The sequence below is a fragment of the Spodoptera frugiperda genome, chromosome 28 (assembly GCF_023101765.2).
Source record: "Spodoptera frugiperda isolate SF20-4 chromosome 28, AGI-APGP_CSIRO_Sfru_2.0, whole genome shotgun sequence".
In the NCBI taxonomy this organism is placed as follows: Eukaryota; Metazoa; Arthropoda; class Insecta; order Lepidoptera; family Noctuidae; genus Spodoptera; species Spodoptera frugiperda.
This window is the reverse complement of record NC_064239.1, coordinates 10,532,073-10,549,414: the sequence shown is the minus strand read 5'-3', so window position 1 is coordinate 10,549,414 and position 17,342 is coordinate 10,532,073. Positions and strand designations below refer to the sequence as shown.

Here is a 17,342-nt window from a genome sequence, read left to right as displayed (position 1 = left end):
GGCTTAATGGTGAAATACGTAACGCGGTATTGTACTTATTATCCCCAGAAAGGATAGGCAGGGTTATATTTACAGTACACTCACTTTTTGCCATACATGTGGTGAGACTCTTGTGGTAGGAAGTTTTGAAATGTTTACCAAACACATTTGCCTAAAACCTGCTGTAACATATGTTTGAGATACCCTGTGGTTGACTGGAAGGGTATGCCAGTGAAGTGTAAATAAATAAATCAATCTACCAAAAGGAACCGTACCTCGGTCTCTTAATAAAATCTCAGAAACAATCGTAATGATTGCTAACTAATAACATCTTCAAAATCCAACTCCAATTATTCTAAAGAGAGTATCATTAAAAACACTATCGGACAAATGCACAGAAATGTAGATATAAAACTAGGTTCATACATATTAAAAAGTTCTGGAACTTTTCCCAAGATAGCTGGCAGCCACGTATTTAAAGATGCCAAGAATTCGAACAATGCTGTGATGACCGAAGTAGTAAACTAGCGTCTTTTAATACAAGGGAAAATATTGTTTTCTGCTACTGTCAAGATAATTGAAGGATTTTATGACCCGATGAGGATACCTGCATTTTACTTAGTAGGTCGTTTATAGTTTATTGACTCATTGATTAAATTAGTTCCTAGCACAACTGCCAAGAAACGGATCTCAGGTTACGGGTTAAGCGCAATGACACACTACGGAGCAATAGTTGAAACCGAACGAATTGGTATGACACTATCTCTCGTCTCACCTAATATGGAAGAATGCGTTCTATGATTTCATTCTCTCAAAAAAAGAAATTTTCAGAAATCGAAGATTTGTAAAGTACATATGACACTACACAAACTCGTCTCACCTAATATGGAAGAATGTAAAACATGTTATTTTGCCAAAAGGTATGATTTCATTCTCTCAAAAAAAGAAATGTATTTTGAAATGCAAAGTTTCGTGATTTTTAAGCAATCAAAGAATGAAATGATTTAGTACATTGTGTATGTATACAATTACATATCTGTATTACTTACACAAACTTTGGAATTAATTAATTAATTAATTAATTATACTTTATTGCACACACACAAATACAAACAGATACATACAATTTTGAAAGCTTATGTACAAAGGCGAGCTTAGTTTTCGAGTCGGTTCACACGTAATTCTCCGTTTTTACCTATGACTATGTAAAACATGTTATTTTGCCAAAAGGTAAATAGTGTTGCTTTCAAGCGTCTTCCTTTTCACAACTTCCAAGAAAACGGTTCAGAAATGTATTTTGAAATGCAAAGTGAACGAAATTGATGTGTATTTTTAAGCAAAATACTTTCTCATTCTGATAAGATTGAAATGTATGAGTTTAGGTTTATTACATTGTGTATGTATACAATTACAATATCTGTAATGTATTTTCGGGGCTCCGGCTCGAGAAGGAACGGGGTGATTTTTAGTCAGTAAGAGTCTGGCACTCCCTCTCGCCTCGCCCAAGGCAGGAGAAGTCATTGGATGATTTTCCCCCTCAAAAAAAAAAAAAAGCACTTCTTAGGTCTTCCACTTCTATGGCCTGGCAGTGGCGGCGTAGCTAGACATCTGTAAGACGTGCCCATTATCCGCTATATTACGCACTAGTAGATAGCCGTGAATGCGTGAGTTTCTGATGCGAGCTTTCCGTGAAACTCCGCACATTCAACGAAGCATAGTCATCTCCGTGAAATGGAGTTCTTGCTTGTCCCACTCAGGTACCGACCACGTCTCACCATACCGTCGACCGGGCTGATGAAGTGATATCCAAACAAACCCGTAAAAAAGTTCAATACATTGAAATTGTACTAAGAAGCCCTGCTCAAATATTACTTAGGTACTATTAAAACTAACATTACTATATAGCCATTATAACTTAAACTTTCCTCTTAAACTAAACTCAACTTGGCTATTCCATTCACCAAGCTACTTGAAGATGCATATTATCCGAAATTTATACAAGAACTAACATAACAAAATCATGTATGCAGTTCAGATATACGCTTAGAACAGCACAGCCTTCCATCCGATGTTTGTTTTTAATCCGAAAACCATTTTGTTTGCTTTAGAGCGATGAATATCCATAAGCCAGAACATTGTATTCATATCATGATAAAGCTGTTTTCGGTAAGCAATTTACTCTACTCAATACAGTGTAAGCAAACCTTCCCGGTGTAAAGAGCAAACAGATTTCAATCATTCAGTGTATATGTATGGTAAAATAAACTGTCGGGATTTGTAATAAATGTGTTTCTTTTGGTTTAGAAAAATATTAAAAGAGTATATAGTTGTCGAGATAACTTGACGAATTTGTATGAGTCAGGAAGTTTTAATAGTTATTTAAACACCCATATTTTAGTGCGTTTAGACATTTTTGCCATACTTATTAATGGAAGTAAGGATGACATCTCATACAACATATTATGACTCACGTAGTTTTAAGTCAAATATGCATGATGCTCGGTGACTGGGCCTCTCCCAGCTGTGCGTAGTGTCTTTTGTTTCCTCAGACTTCTGTCATTGTGTCTATTGCATTAAATTCACTGAGAGATGTGGAAACTGTCGTTTTTCTCTAATAAAATATTTTGATTTATTTCGTTACGGTGTTCAAGGCAGTTATTGATGTATCTAGTCTGTTGCCGGACTTCAGTATTCTGATGTTTTCACGGTTATATCTACTGTAGATCTTGGCCTACAACAGTTGCAGCGGTTTCAAATACTGTGGCAGGTTTTGTTGTCCCAAAATTTAAAAGTGTTTTGAATGAATTCCGTACCACTAGAAAGCTACTGAAATCCGCATACTTTAAACGTAAAACTGTGAATGTAAGAGTACCACGTCATACAGGTAAATAGTTTTTGATTTATTCGTCTGGTCTAGTTGAAACTAGTTTTGAACTATAAATACACCCGGCGTACTCACAGACGGCGCTTTTGAAATTTATTACCCTGGTACAGTAAAATATGTAGGGGATTAGCCATACAAAAATGTTAGAAATTTCCACGTGAAACTAAAAACGTAGTTCGTTTTTTTAAGTAATGGGTAGTAAAAACCAGGTAATATATGGTTTTTACGTGAGTGTAAAGGCTTGAATGAATTTATTTTTGACTTTCTGACGTAGTAGGTATTTGCAGATTTTCCGTTGCTTGCCAAGTCTAATTGAATGGGTTTTGACATCATAACGTAGATAAGCAAGCTCTAATGTGTGTCTCAAGTATTCTAACAGTTACAGAGTTTGCAAAATACCTCTCACTCTTTTGATTAAAGAGTCAAACAAATCAAAAATAAAAATCAAAGTAACTTATCTCTTATAACATAACAAATAAAGTAGCCATTTATTTCACTGTGGTTATTCTATCAATCTAAACCAATTTTGATCGATTATTCCCATAACACACCATCTATCCAGGGTTGCCATACAAAAGGTTTTACCTCATGCGGTATCCACATAAGTGATTACTTTTAACGCAAATAACTTTTACCTCAATAAGTCAATATCCTAATGGATGTGGTGTAGGGAAAAATTACGCGAAACCCCTAAAATTTACTTCGAAAATTAAATAAATTACTTAGCGCCTTGGAAATTTAATTAAAATGTGTTAATTATTTTCGATTTTAGAGGATTTTGTGATTACATGGAAAGTAACACGGTTTTGATACACCCGGTATATTTTTTTAAATTAAAGTTTATTTATTTTCTTTAAATAAAATCATGTCTCATACATTTTACTTTTAAATATAGGCATAACAAAAAGGGCCAAATCGAAAGTAGATCTTCCATAAATAATACCACTAATAAGTACTAACATATCCTGACAAAAATACCAATATTACAATCATAACCTCTTCTTCTCTTACATATTAGCAACGATCCTCTCTCTATACCTAAAAGAGAAGTAGACAATTCACCAAAACAATCAACCCTCTCACTACAATGATAATTTAAGCACCAATAAAATAATAATAATCACAGCCTCTTTTAAAACAAATGACACCATATCACCCGGTCGCTTTGTTAACGAGGCTCCAGTGGTCGTCCTGATCCGACCTACATTTGTCCCGCTGGCGAAGCTTAGCCGTAAGCGGGCTGACATGTTGACGACGAGTCAGAGGGTGACGGCAAGATAACATACGAATGACGTATCGGGACGAGGACATATTGGTGGTTGTCGTTACAGACGTATGTACTACATATATAAGTATACTTTTATTTACTATGTAATTAGAAATTAAATCGTGATAAAGTATAAGTTACGCTTTCGGAGCTGCGGATAACGTAACAGGTTACTGAGGCTTCAGCTCAAAGCAGGAGAAAGAACCGAGTGGTTTTTAGACACTGCCTCTACCTAGACCCAAGGTGGGAGAAGAATTTGGATGATTTCCACCCTCAAAATTTTTTCAAAAATGTATATGTTACGCTGTTCAGAACAATGAATCAAAAGCCAATGAATACTATCAATAAAATAATATCATGAAATCATAATATTTCTTTAAATACTGTGTGTATATATGGATATGGGTCAATGGTTAATAAAAGTTAGAAGGGACGAAATTATCTGATAGCCAGTGCTACCAAAAATTCATTATTATAATGTAAGTCCTTAGGTAGGGCAAGTGACCCGGTTGTAGCCAAAACTGGAGTACATAGACACCCCACTTCTTACCTTTTATTTTATCGTGGCTTTTTTTCCTTGGCTTTACATATCAACAAATACATATTTTTCATTTTCAGAGATGCAATAAATTGCCTTCACACAAAGGGAAGGTCAGTTTACTTTGCAGGTTTTACCAACGTCATATAAATGTTGATCTCTTTATTTGTAAGTTAAATTAAAATGAAGTAATAGTATTTCATATTTTCCAAACTAAATAAAAATCATTGTTTGTAAAATGTCCAATTTAATTAATAAATTTTGATTACTTTTATAGTATTTTTGATGACCAGAACTGGCACACGACCGTGGCCAGAAATGGCACGAATCTGGCCAAAAATGGCACAAACTCCCTTTTTTTCTTTTTTATAGAGTTATTTTTCTATTTTTTAAAGAACGTCCATTCTTTAAAAAAGGGGTTTTCTTAGGCAAGATTAATACATGTTAAATGACTTTTTACAAGAAATACGTTCGTAATAACAAAAACTATAAGTTAAGAAAGCCTCAAAGTCGACAAAATTCTTAAAGTGGCCAAAACCGGGTCGCTTACGATACATATATCACTCTATTCTACTAATCCTGATTTTTCTCACAGCTTTTATAATTATCAGTTCCCCGATTGTCACCATTTCATAGCGTGCAACTGACATTTGCCCTGTAAAGGTGGAAACACATTTTTCCCACACCACATAACGGCACGCAACTCAAAGCTTGCTCATTTGTCGTTCAATAAAACGTCTTATAACTTTGCAAATCATATTGCGATGACACGAGATGTCTATGGTGTGGAATAAATATCATTCCAGCTTTATGCTCCATGATTTTATTCTGGTTTTCTTAAACGAATGAGTTTTTTGAATATGTCTTATCTTCAAATCTAAAACAAGAGACCTGATTTAAAGTTATATGCCTCTAATCTAGTCAGCGAATCTGAAGTTTATTCATATTTCATTGTGCCCTTGAAAAGGGTTTTGACATTAATTCCTTCTTAAAATGAATTATGAAAACTGGACACAGCGGATTCGTATTCTCTTTGTTCAACAGAATTGCCAGTATCTTAATATTCAAGTACGAACCAATGAAATGTAACACTCAACCGTGAATCGTAGAAAAAAATCAATGGAACTGTTCACACCGAACTCTGTGTCGATTTATTTCGAATTGTATTCGAGTAAAAAATGTTTGAACGGAAATGTTGGAGAGACGACAGTCCAAAGAGATAGGAATTGAGAATATTATTGCTGTTTTGAAAACTGTCTCTTTCGTAGATTTCTATTTTGTAGTAGGTACTTTGTACTTTTTGTTGTTCATTTCAATTTGAAATCTTTACTACGATAGTTCAAATACGAAGACAAAAGTGCTAGTGTCATTAATGTCTGAATTCAATGGTAAAACATGAACTGTGAAATAAAAAAACGCCAGCCTTTTTAAAGCTGCGGACTACCAAGCGGGTTTACCGGGGCTCCGGCTCGAAAAGCAGGAGTAGGAATGGGGTGGTTTTTTGTCAGTAAGAGTCTGACACTCCCTCGCCTTGCCCAAGGCGGAAAAGTAATTGGAGGATTTTTCTCCCTCAAAAAAAAGCCTTTTTAAAACTAGAGCTCAACAATGAGACTGATAAAAAGTCACTTTCACCCCTTTAACTAATAAGTAGAGTACCTTCCCAGCTTATAAAACTAAAACCTAACACCTCGTCGTAGAAAACTGATAAAGTTCGTCTTAACGCCGATCGGTACTCGAAAGTTTTTCAACTAGGTAATTATATGGAGGTATAAAGGCCTTAGTAAGTACTGAAAGCCGGATCGCTATGCTGATAAGGTGACAGCGATACTAAGACTTTTCTCTCAAGGAAAATGTAACTAAAGAACACTGATAAGCATTTTGATAAATTCATCTGAACTTTATATTCTTTGATACTTTGTAATGATGTAATATTGCTACTATTAATTTGCTTTATACATAAATTCATTTATTTTATCGCAAAACTAGTTGTAAACAATGGAATAATTGTTTACGTAAACAAATCTTAAAATGATACGTTCAAAACAAATAAATATTTAACAGGAATATCCACATTGTGGACAAAATAAAATATATCTAAGAACTTTGTTTGTGGTTGACCTAAAAAGATGAACACGAAAGATTTATTAAAGCATCAATACGACTACTATAACGATTGGGTCCTTACTTATGCAAAATATAAATTAAAATAGTATTTTTTAAGGGGGAGAAATCGTCTAATGTTTTCTCGCACCTTGGCCGAGGCGAGATGAAGTATCAGAATGTTACTAACTAAATCCACCCCGTTCCTATTCCTGCTTTTCGAGCTGGAGCCCCGGTAAAATCGCTAGGTAGTCCGCAGCTCCAGAATTAAAATAGCCTAAGGTTACATTGGTCGAATGCATAAAACGATGTTCTATGATTCTATATTTTGATAACCTCATCGCTTATACAAAATGAAACAGAGTAAAGCGGTACATTGCAACACTAAGTGAGCAATACGATCCGAAAAGTCGTTTACAAAAAAATAAATGAAGCACATGAAGTGTCAAGCGTTAGTCATTGACTCCACCTTTTTACCAAACACTCGATTCAGCAGCACCCGATTGAATCAAACGTTAACGAACTATAGAAACGTGACAACGGACCGAATCTTTTTTCACATTTTCGCATCAAACATTTTTCGCATTCGTGGAGCGAATTTGAATAGTGTCCCTCTAGTATGCTTTGCGTTACAAATTCGTCTCATTCACTTTGATTCATTAAAGTGCCATATATCTAGTGCTGGTACCGTTTTACTGCGATGCTGTAGAAAATAAAAGCTCGCAGACTGATGGCCGCTTCATTGCAGTGACACTCGAAGAGGAATGTAATTGAAAATCTCGGTGAACAGGGTTTTGCAGAACGACATTTGTAAATGTATCTTTTTATTTTTTTATATGAAAAAGATGCTTTCTTATTCAGTTTTAAATTGTAACATTATTTCTGCTATAAATCTGATCTTGGATCTTAATTCAATATTCATAATCAAAACTTTGTTACTGTCGCTAAAACCTTATTTATGACCACAGATACTTATCATCTTTAATATTCAAATGTTTATTTGGGCAAAAATAGACATTCAGAGCTAAAGGATAACTCTTTACAAACGCAAATCATCAGCTTGCTTTTATTAAACACAAAAACAGTGTTATTATACTTAAGGCATCCATATTTTTAATTGGTCATTCGTAGCAATTGGCGTTGCATTGTCTCTGCCTACCCCCATGAGAGACTGGTGTAAAGTTATGTAACATATGTAAGTATTTTCACTATCAGATCTCTTATTATAGGCTAATAGTGGCTATTAGCAAACAATAAGTCCAATGATTCTACTATTACTCTGTAATAGCTTAGTTCCTCCAAGGAATAGCAGATGAACGACCGACCAATTACTCTAAGTAAGGTCTTGAGAACTACTAGAATATACTAAGGTGTCTAAAAATAGAATATCCGTGTTTTATTTATAGAATAATGCTGTTATTTTGTGTTTATGCTGCAGTTTGGTACTATAACGTAGTGCTCTTTGTTAGGGGTATATCAAAATCACTTTCAATATCCCTTTTGGATTTTAAAATGAATTTGATTTTAGAAATGAAATAAAATATGTTTGCCGTATGTTACATAATATGAGGCTAAAATAATTAGTAGGTATTGACTCTGAGCAATTTTTTTTTATGGTCTTTACACAAAGCATTTATACACACTATATGTTATTATAATCATAATACTAATTGAAGTAGTAAAATAATTACATATAGAGAAAACTAAGTGAAAGCCGCACTGCGTATGTGTCAGTAAGCCATAAGATCAGTGTGCCGTACATAATACATGTGTCCAATAAATATCAATATTAATTTTATTACTTATAAAACTTTAAGGTTTCATAAAATCCAGCGTTTCATCAGCTTCCATCTAAAATAACTGTAATATTAAGAGCATGAAATTTTCAGGATAGTGTTAAGATATTTTCATGGCACCTGTGATACCTACACTGAAGTGCCTCTGAAAGCTTTTATAATATTCCACGGATGTATATACGTGGAAATACCTAAAATTACGACTATGAGCCAAAAAATTTTCCATATCAGAAGTGCAATTAAAATTAAACCATATATAACAATAAGAATAATGATGTTTTTTGACTTCATCGTGCCTGAATCATTACTATAACCACAAACATTACTCGGTAATACCTTAACCGATCATTTAATAATTCCAACCGTTAAAAGACAGTACATTAACAAAATATGGACCCTAAAACAACATTGAGCCAGTCGTAGATTTTTTAAAAGAGTAACGAATGGAGTTTCTCTTTCTTTTTCATTCGAAGCTACATTTTGGATTTCACTGACGGACAGACTTATTTCTTTAATTTTGTTGACATTTCAAAAGTACCAATTTTTGTCATTAGAACTTAAAACGGGATATTTACCACGTTTATTAGTTTTTGTGAGTTTCCAATAGTTCGGCACTGTTGCAAGCGCCATGACCACGAATGAACTGGACTATCTAAAGATATTACTAGTGACCATGTCAGTTTAAAAACTTATACCTATTTATGGTTTAATTGGAATAAATGATTTGACTTTGACTTAGACTTCACAAGTTCCAATTTACTAGGAACCTTACCGCGAACAATCCCGTTCTATGTAAACACACTAAAATAAATTCACACTCAAAACGACTTTTCTTTTGTTTTTCTTTAACTTAAAATACATTCCGATATTATGCAGCATTCGCAGTAAAGTGTGAATTTAGATTAATATACGCTGAGCCACAGAACCGAGTTCATTGTGAATTATTGGCGTATTTCCAACGAGTATGGTGATTATCCTCGTGTTCTTCGGTTAAATGGTATGCATTACGCTAAATAACTTCGGTTTACTTCATTCCAATTTTAGGTGAAACGATAAACATGGTATTTAAATGATACAGGTTGACAATAACTAAGATAAATTGTATTATTACGTGGAATTAAAATTTTTAGGTTATTCGATTTTTTAAACAACGTTACCTCACACTATAACTTTTACCTGCATTGTGAATGTGTTTATAAACATACAATCTCAGATACATTTGACCCGAAATATAAAATTTGTGGATTACATAAGCTAATAGATTGCTCCGTGTGGAAATCGAACTATTGCTGTTCAGTAATGTCTGTAGTAACGTTTGATTTTTTAATTTAGCTTAATTACGTAAGCTATTTTTCTGGAGAACTGCGTGCTATGTAGCCTTTATGAAATTAAATAATTTTAAATTTAGCAGCGTTTGTTAATTATTATTATTATAAGCAATAAAATACAGTATGAGTAAAATAAAAATACAAAAATAACCATTGAGCAGGAAATTGTGTAACATTATTCGTTCATAATTCAAAACGAAAATAGAATCAAAGTACCCATAATTGTAAATAAACAGGAAAATACCCATATTAAAATTATTTACGTCAATTTTCATTACGAAATTGTCATAATCTTCGTGAGTAAAAAAATTTTAATACAATTATAATGACGAAAATAGAATTTTTGATCCTCTTATTAAATTTTCTGAAAACTGCTATTAAACGAGAATTTGTTTGTCAAAAAGTAAGAAAATTTATTTTAAATAAAAATTTTTCAAGGAACTAAGGAAGTCAACCCCAACTATTATTCATTACCTAATTCATCAATACTAAAAAAGTAAAATGAATCCATACCCACAAAAATCTACAATAATTTAACTTACACAGTTAAGATTGATAAATTACTGATGACTGCAACCAAAAAGAAAAAAAATACCACCCAAATGACTGTCCTACCACTACACACTGCACAGTGTTCAAAAAAGCGTTAAATAAACGATTTTTTCATTACAGTTTTTATGTGCACTCTCGTAAAATATTACACGCCATATATTACCTACGTACAGGCTTATATATTCCCTGTGCGTGCGTAAAAAGTACACTATGTTTACGACAAAAGTCAATTTGTCTGTATGTAAGCAGAGTGATGTGAGCCCTTTGTGGATTGGCATAAATCATTTTGGACCACTGGGGAGATCAACCGGCGAAGGCACTTTTTTCATCGGCCCTTTATAAAGAGAGACACAGAGGAAGTTATTTTAATAAATATGTCCCTAGAACAAATGTTTGCTTTACCGATATTGTTCATTCTATTTTATTAAAGGATTTTCTTTTTGTTCTTTGCTTTGTACTGATATTTGTGTTTATGGATTATTGTATTCTATATTTGGTTATTATTTGTTAGTAAATTTTTATTGAAGTGAACTAAAATCTTAAACAGAACCGATATTATATATGATGTAGATTTTTTTATTAGGATCCTAGGACATTGTCAGTCCCGGAAGTAAGTAAGACTCCATATTAAAATGTTGTTTTAATAACTAACCACACCTATTTTGTAATGGACTCAACTCAGAAACTAATTTTCAGGTTTAAAAAATATTTACGATTTTATTTAGAGCACTAGTACTTCAAGTAAAAAGTTTAGAGAAATCCATGTATCTTTTAACTACCTTAACATCAGGTGAGATGGTGGCCAAACACCATTCTGTTAAATATAAAAAAAAAAACAATCTTCATTAAAATACTGCGGAACTTCGACACATCATTTTTTACACAACTCCACCATCACAAGTTGAGTTATCAGTACACAAGTTTAAATGTGTTCATCTTAGAATTTTAAACACCCGATCACTCTTCGCTTATACAAAACGCAAAAGCTTAAAATATTGCACTTTGTGAACAACAACCATTATTGCTTGCACATTAAACTGAACAAACTCCCATTTTAGGTAAAGTTAACGATATCAATAACGTCCTAATATCGTCTCTATTAGCCTAAAATGTCTTTACGATTTGATGTCATTATTGGAGAAACGATAAACCTTCGAGGCGAACAATTTGATTCGAAATAAAATCAACAATCCCATTCAGTCCGCGATTCGATCACGATACGAATTATATCGATAAGAATCTAAGTATAGCGACCAAACTAACTACTTAGTACACAGAAGTAGGAAAGCTCACCAAAGTAAGTAGACTTCAAACCTCTTCTAACTTAGAACAAACTCGGAAACGCAACAGTACTGCTAAAAAATTTAAAAACAAAACTGTCACAAAGTTTCCAACAACTAAAAGAAAAAGTTTCACACAATTTCCAGTCAGCACTAATTTGACGGCACTTTGACAATCGAACACTGGTATCGATATAAATAAAAATCGAATCACTTCACACACTAAGTTTCGAAAGATAGGGTTGCAACTAAATGGAACGTGCACTTTTCGACGTGTTCGTATCGCGGCGGTTGTGTGGGGTACGAGTGTTCGTGGCGTCAGTAGGGCTGCCACTGCGATGTGGAGCACGCAGCGCGCCTGCGTAGCTTTGCGCACCGGCTCTGCACTCCTGATACATTTCTGCCTCAATTAATCCCCGCACTGTACTCAATTACACCTTGTAGTAGTGCTTCGTGGGTGGCAAGTTTAAACTGCTACCGCGATAGTAGTGCGATGATGGACTATCGTGATGTTTTCAGCTATTTTTATTTTTAAAGGAAAATAAAGAGTTTTCCTTGATGTTTTCCGCTGAAATATTTAAATTTGTAAAATATTTTCTGCGTCCTTATCGCTTTTAGCAGAAGCTTTGATTAATATTAATAATCAAAGGGAGGCTAAACTGCCCATGGGAAAATCATTTTTAATGAATGGAAAAATATTAATATTTTTTCTAACTTTCCTTCTTGATCTTAAAAAAATATTTGTGTTTTCTTATTTTTTAAATCTAAAAATAAACATAATATTTTATTAATGCTTAAGCGTTTCATTGGCGTCCACCCATTGCATTATTAAGTTTGTCGATTTTATTAAAACATACTTTCATGTCCAGATTCAGTACGTATAGCAAATATTTCTTATGTAAAATGAGACTATTACCGTAAAGGCGTATACTTACTCATTAGAAAATCCTATCAATTCTCATTGGTCAATTTACAACCAATGCAACAGGATCTTGAAGCGATGTATCAAAAGATTTATACACAGAACTGTGCAGGAACTATTCGACCGAAGAGTAATTTATAGTTTACTGTAGTGACAACATACTGTATATTATATTATTGGCAGTGTTCTTGATATCAGTAAAGTTTGTGGTCAATAATATTTTAATACTTTATTATATATTTATTATATACATGTCTATAATTTGAGAAATTATAGACCTATAATTTGAGAAAATATACCAAGATTACCAAGTGTTAGTCTCAAAGTACAATACACAGTTGAGGTAAATTGGCAAAAATTTTAAATTTCTTCAGTAATCTTGGTGACAGATTCAAAATTAAATTCCTAATCAAAATTTGTATATTTTTATTCATTGCAAAATATAAAATGGAGGTCCAGACCGCTATGGTACGTAGCATTCAAATTGAAAATTCGTAGGTTCTTAATACTAATAAAACAAGGACGATATTCCAAAAACCAAGACCCAAAAACCAACTTACTTCATTTCGCAGAAACGTTTGTGCCAGACCACTTAACGAATGAGGCTGTAGGAGATTTTTCTACATAAATTATTTCTCATTTCCAGTTTTATATTTTAAAAGCCATATCTCATATTCTGCTGGACTACAGAACACATTAACCGCTGCCCATTAGAAGGGGATGGTTCGTTAGGCCAATGCCCTTTATCACTTAAGTGATTCATTTTTCTCGAGTAAATTGCGTTTTAAGGAAAATTTGCTGCTTATTGTCGTACTAAGGAGAGTGTTTATTAGTATGCTACTGTTTTTTGGAGATTCATACTCCGAATATAACGCCTGTTTTAATGGGATAGAGGGGGAAAAGCAGACGGATCGGTTTCACGTCGATTCTGTGTGAGGCCGTGGTATCACTCTGATCGAGCCAACCCATTCATACCGAAGCATGCTTTCTTGTCTAATTCCTACGCCGCGTCTATAGTTTTGCACTTCTATCATCTTTTTCCCGGTACTGCTGTAGGAGTCAGTACCGAAACACTACCGTCTTTTCACCTCTCACTTATGTTAACCCTGACTTATTTATCCCGTAAACATGTTGTTATTTTCATTAAAATTCGAACCACTTCCGTGGATACTGACACAGTAGGTACTTATCGAAGCAAATATTTCGTAATTTTCCTAACACACATAAATGATTCAGTGCCTTCACACATAGCAATCACAATTAGAAATGTTCACGCATCGATACACAAGTGACGCATTAAACCGCTCGACTATAAAATAATTTACACGTCTTAAATAATTTAGCCCAAACATCAAACCGAATGGAATTATTTGAAACGCCCACCAACCCTTTTGACTGGTGATTTGAAACAAATTATTATTTATTAATCCATTGTAGGTATTGATCTATTATTAATATTGTCAGACGACCTAGATATTCTATATTTTAAATTAGTTGGTAGGTGTCTGTTACTAGCTTATGCTAAGCCTATATTTATGATTTTTTGTCCAAAAATAACTTTGTTATAAACATTAGACTCAATTACATACTTCATGAAAAGTAAATTAAAAAAAGCAACGTCACGCCTTTTATCCCCAAAGGGGTAGGCAGAGGTGCACATTACGGCACGTAATGCCACTATTAAATGTGTGTACTTTGTCATACCCACTTTCACCATTTGTGTTATAAGCCCCATGTAAATAGGGGTGAGCCTATTGCCATATACTGGGCACAATTCAAGACTCCGTACTACCACTGGGAAATTTGCCCGGCCTGGGAATCGAACCCGAGACCTCTTGTCAAGCAGTCGCACTTGCAACCACTCGACCAACAAGGGAGTCAGTAAAAAGCAAATTATTGCATTAATCAAGAAAACTAAAACATATCAATTCGGATGAAGCCGTATTCATAAGCTACTACGTCTAAAATCTTTCTGTATTTACATTACACGCACGTGTAAACCTCTAGCTAAAATATCTCACACGTGGCTCTACTCAAAATCTCCCTTAAAAAGCTGCCTAAACATAACTCATAACTAATTTAAAAGGACTCCGTAATATCCCTTTTGTGACCTCTACACTGTTACTCACTCATTCGTTCATTTATTCTCACAGGAGCGTAAAATTACATTCACATTGTTATGAGAACCTATCTAAGAAAAATATTACCCTATTTCATAGTTTAAATATAAATAAGGGATATTCGAAAATCATTGACCCGTGAACAATGTAAATAATTTCAACTACTTTCAGGTCGGAAATTGTTTATTTTGTGTTAAAGGGAGTGAAGGATAATTATTATATCTATAGTTTTATGTGATAGTTAGCATGCGTAAGGAAAATATAGTTTTTGTAATCATTATGCCTAGGTATATGGTATTTATGAATAGCGCTAAATTCTAAAGAATCTACAGTTATTTGGTAGTCTTATCAAATTTAAATACTATGAATAGTTAGATACATAAACTATAGGACAACTTCTCCCGATCGCTTTCGATCATGGTGGCAAGCCACGGGCAAAACTACTGGCAAAAGCTAGTAATAAATAAAGCCTGAATTATGAATTGTCATAATTTTAAACTTAAGCTTTATAAAATTCTATGGACCGACCAAAGAATTTGTCAAAAATTAGATTTGCATATATGCTTACAATTTATAACACCTTAATACTTTAGCTGCTTATCGATACCAAGCGCAACCCTGAACTTCAACCAAATACGTGAACAGAAAACGAAACCATAGCGCGATTCAAAAAACTCAGGATTTTTACAACGCCATCTATCGGGCGTAGCAACTTCATTGATATTTTGTGTCTGTTTTTATTTGAAGGCATTTTGGAAGTAGTAGTTTGGATGTAGATATTTCTTTTTGTATTTAAATATTATGTCTGTACCTACAACCATTTTACGGCAATGTTTCTGTGTCAATTTTGTATACAGTGTCATAAATCAGTCGCAAGTTATACTAAAAACAATAAACATAACAGTCAAGTTATAATGTAAGTAGTCGTTTTCAAGAATTATAAAACTCTGTGACCTCTTGATCACGAGTTTATATCCAAAAATTAATAGAATCATCATTTATCAAGTACATTTGAATTCAATGCCTGCCAAATACCTAACCAAACGCGTGTAACGAAACCATATCGCGATTCAGGAAAACTCACTACTTGTACAACGCCATCTATCGAGCTCATAGACAACTTTGGTAACTTGTGTCTGTTTTTTGTTTAAAGGCACTCATCAATGGAACTAATTAGGACATTTTGTTTTTTTTTTATTAAACATAAAAAATAAATGAAACATAAAAAGTAATCGAGCAGACGTATTACAATAAAACGATGGAAAATATCTTAATTGCGTCGCATCCGTTTGTTTACGTTTTCCTATCTTATAAAAACACGTTGTTAGAAACTGCTGCTGATTAACTGTATAGATTTTTAAGTTTTATATAAGGCGGTCTCTGAACCAAGGGTGTGTATCAAAAAATCTTCAATTGATTCACGTTTAACCATTCAGTCTTTAATAACTCTCGTGGTATCAACCGATACTGAAATTGCACGTAAAAAATTAATAACAATCTCTGTTAAACTAACTTAGACATACATTCCTTGATGGCAACCAAGTCACGACACAGACACACGAAACAATACACGATAAAATTGTCGAACATACTGCTAGTGTCGAGTGGTGACGGCAGATTATGAAACGTCGAACTTAAACCTTGTGGTAGTTGTTAGTAAACTAAAATGATAAAAAAAACGTTTGGGTTAGCAGTAAATATAAATTCCCGTTGCAATATTACAAGTTCACAAGAAGAAACAAAGTACCAACAATTTACTACTAAATAATTCTTTTAGGTTGTGTCTTGACATGTTTTAAGTGAATTAAGTAAAGAAAAGATATCAGAGTGGGTGTCCCACTTTCATCTTTATATAACCTTTTATTTAAATGAAAAAATAAAGAAAGGTTTTTGTAACGAATACTGGGGCTTTCACCCTATTTTCTTTTCAAGTGATGAGAACACATAGGGTAACATCCTACACAGGGTTATTTAGTTTTCCTTTGTATTTTCCCACTGTTCCTTATTAAGAAGTGGCAGACTGGTTACAATTAGGTAAACACGTGTAACGAAATTTCTCTATATTGTATTGTAGGGTATAAGGAACAATAAGCAATTGTTGGAGTGTATAACGCCGTATACCACGTTAAGTTTTATTTGTTTATATAAAAATAACTAATATTTTTAGCTTTATATTATTACTAGCTTCTACTTGCGGGTTCGCTCTTATTTCCGTGGGAAAATAAAAAACTATCGTATTTCAAGTCAGTTCATACCCTGTCAGTATCTATCTATATATTAATACGTGAAGCAAAAACTTTGTAACTTTTTACGTGAATTGTGCGGACGTTGGAGCATAAAATTTGGTACACTTTAGTTTATGTGTATTACGTTAATATTTTTCAAAAATAATGCTTATAAAGTACATTAAATCAATAAATAAAACATTACACACACATGCATAGTATCTGATCGTATTTGACAAAACGTCAAAATCGATAGACATTGCGATGATATTTTCACGTCTCATATGAAAAGAGTTTTATAAAAGAGTTTGAGTTAAATAAAAATTGTCCTTCAACGTACGTTAAGTGGTA

At 33.5% G+C, this 17,342-nt stretch overlaps 1 protein-coding gene across 3 annotated transcripts in view; it reads right to left on the bottom strand.

Annotated features, from left to right (window-relative positions):
- Positions 1-17,342, bottom strand: part of LOC118265295 (kin of IRRE-like protein 3) — a 149,845-nt gene that overhangs the window by 42,550 nt on the left and 89,953 nt on the right. Inside the window, exon 1 of one of the 3 annotated variants that reach the window (XM_035578105.2) lies at positions 11,738-12,048. The exons of the other annotated variants lie outside the window; for them this stretch is intronic. The gene's annotated coding sequence lies outside the window, so the exon portion shown is untranslated. Of the gene's footprint in view, positions 1-11,737; positions 12,049-17,342 lie in introns of those variants that run through there. 3 annotated transcript variants of the gene reach the window in all.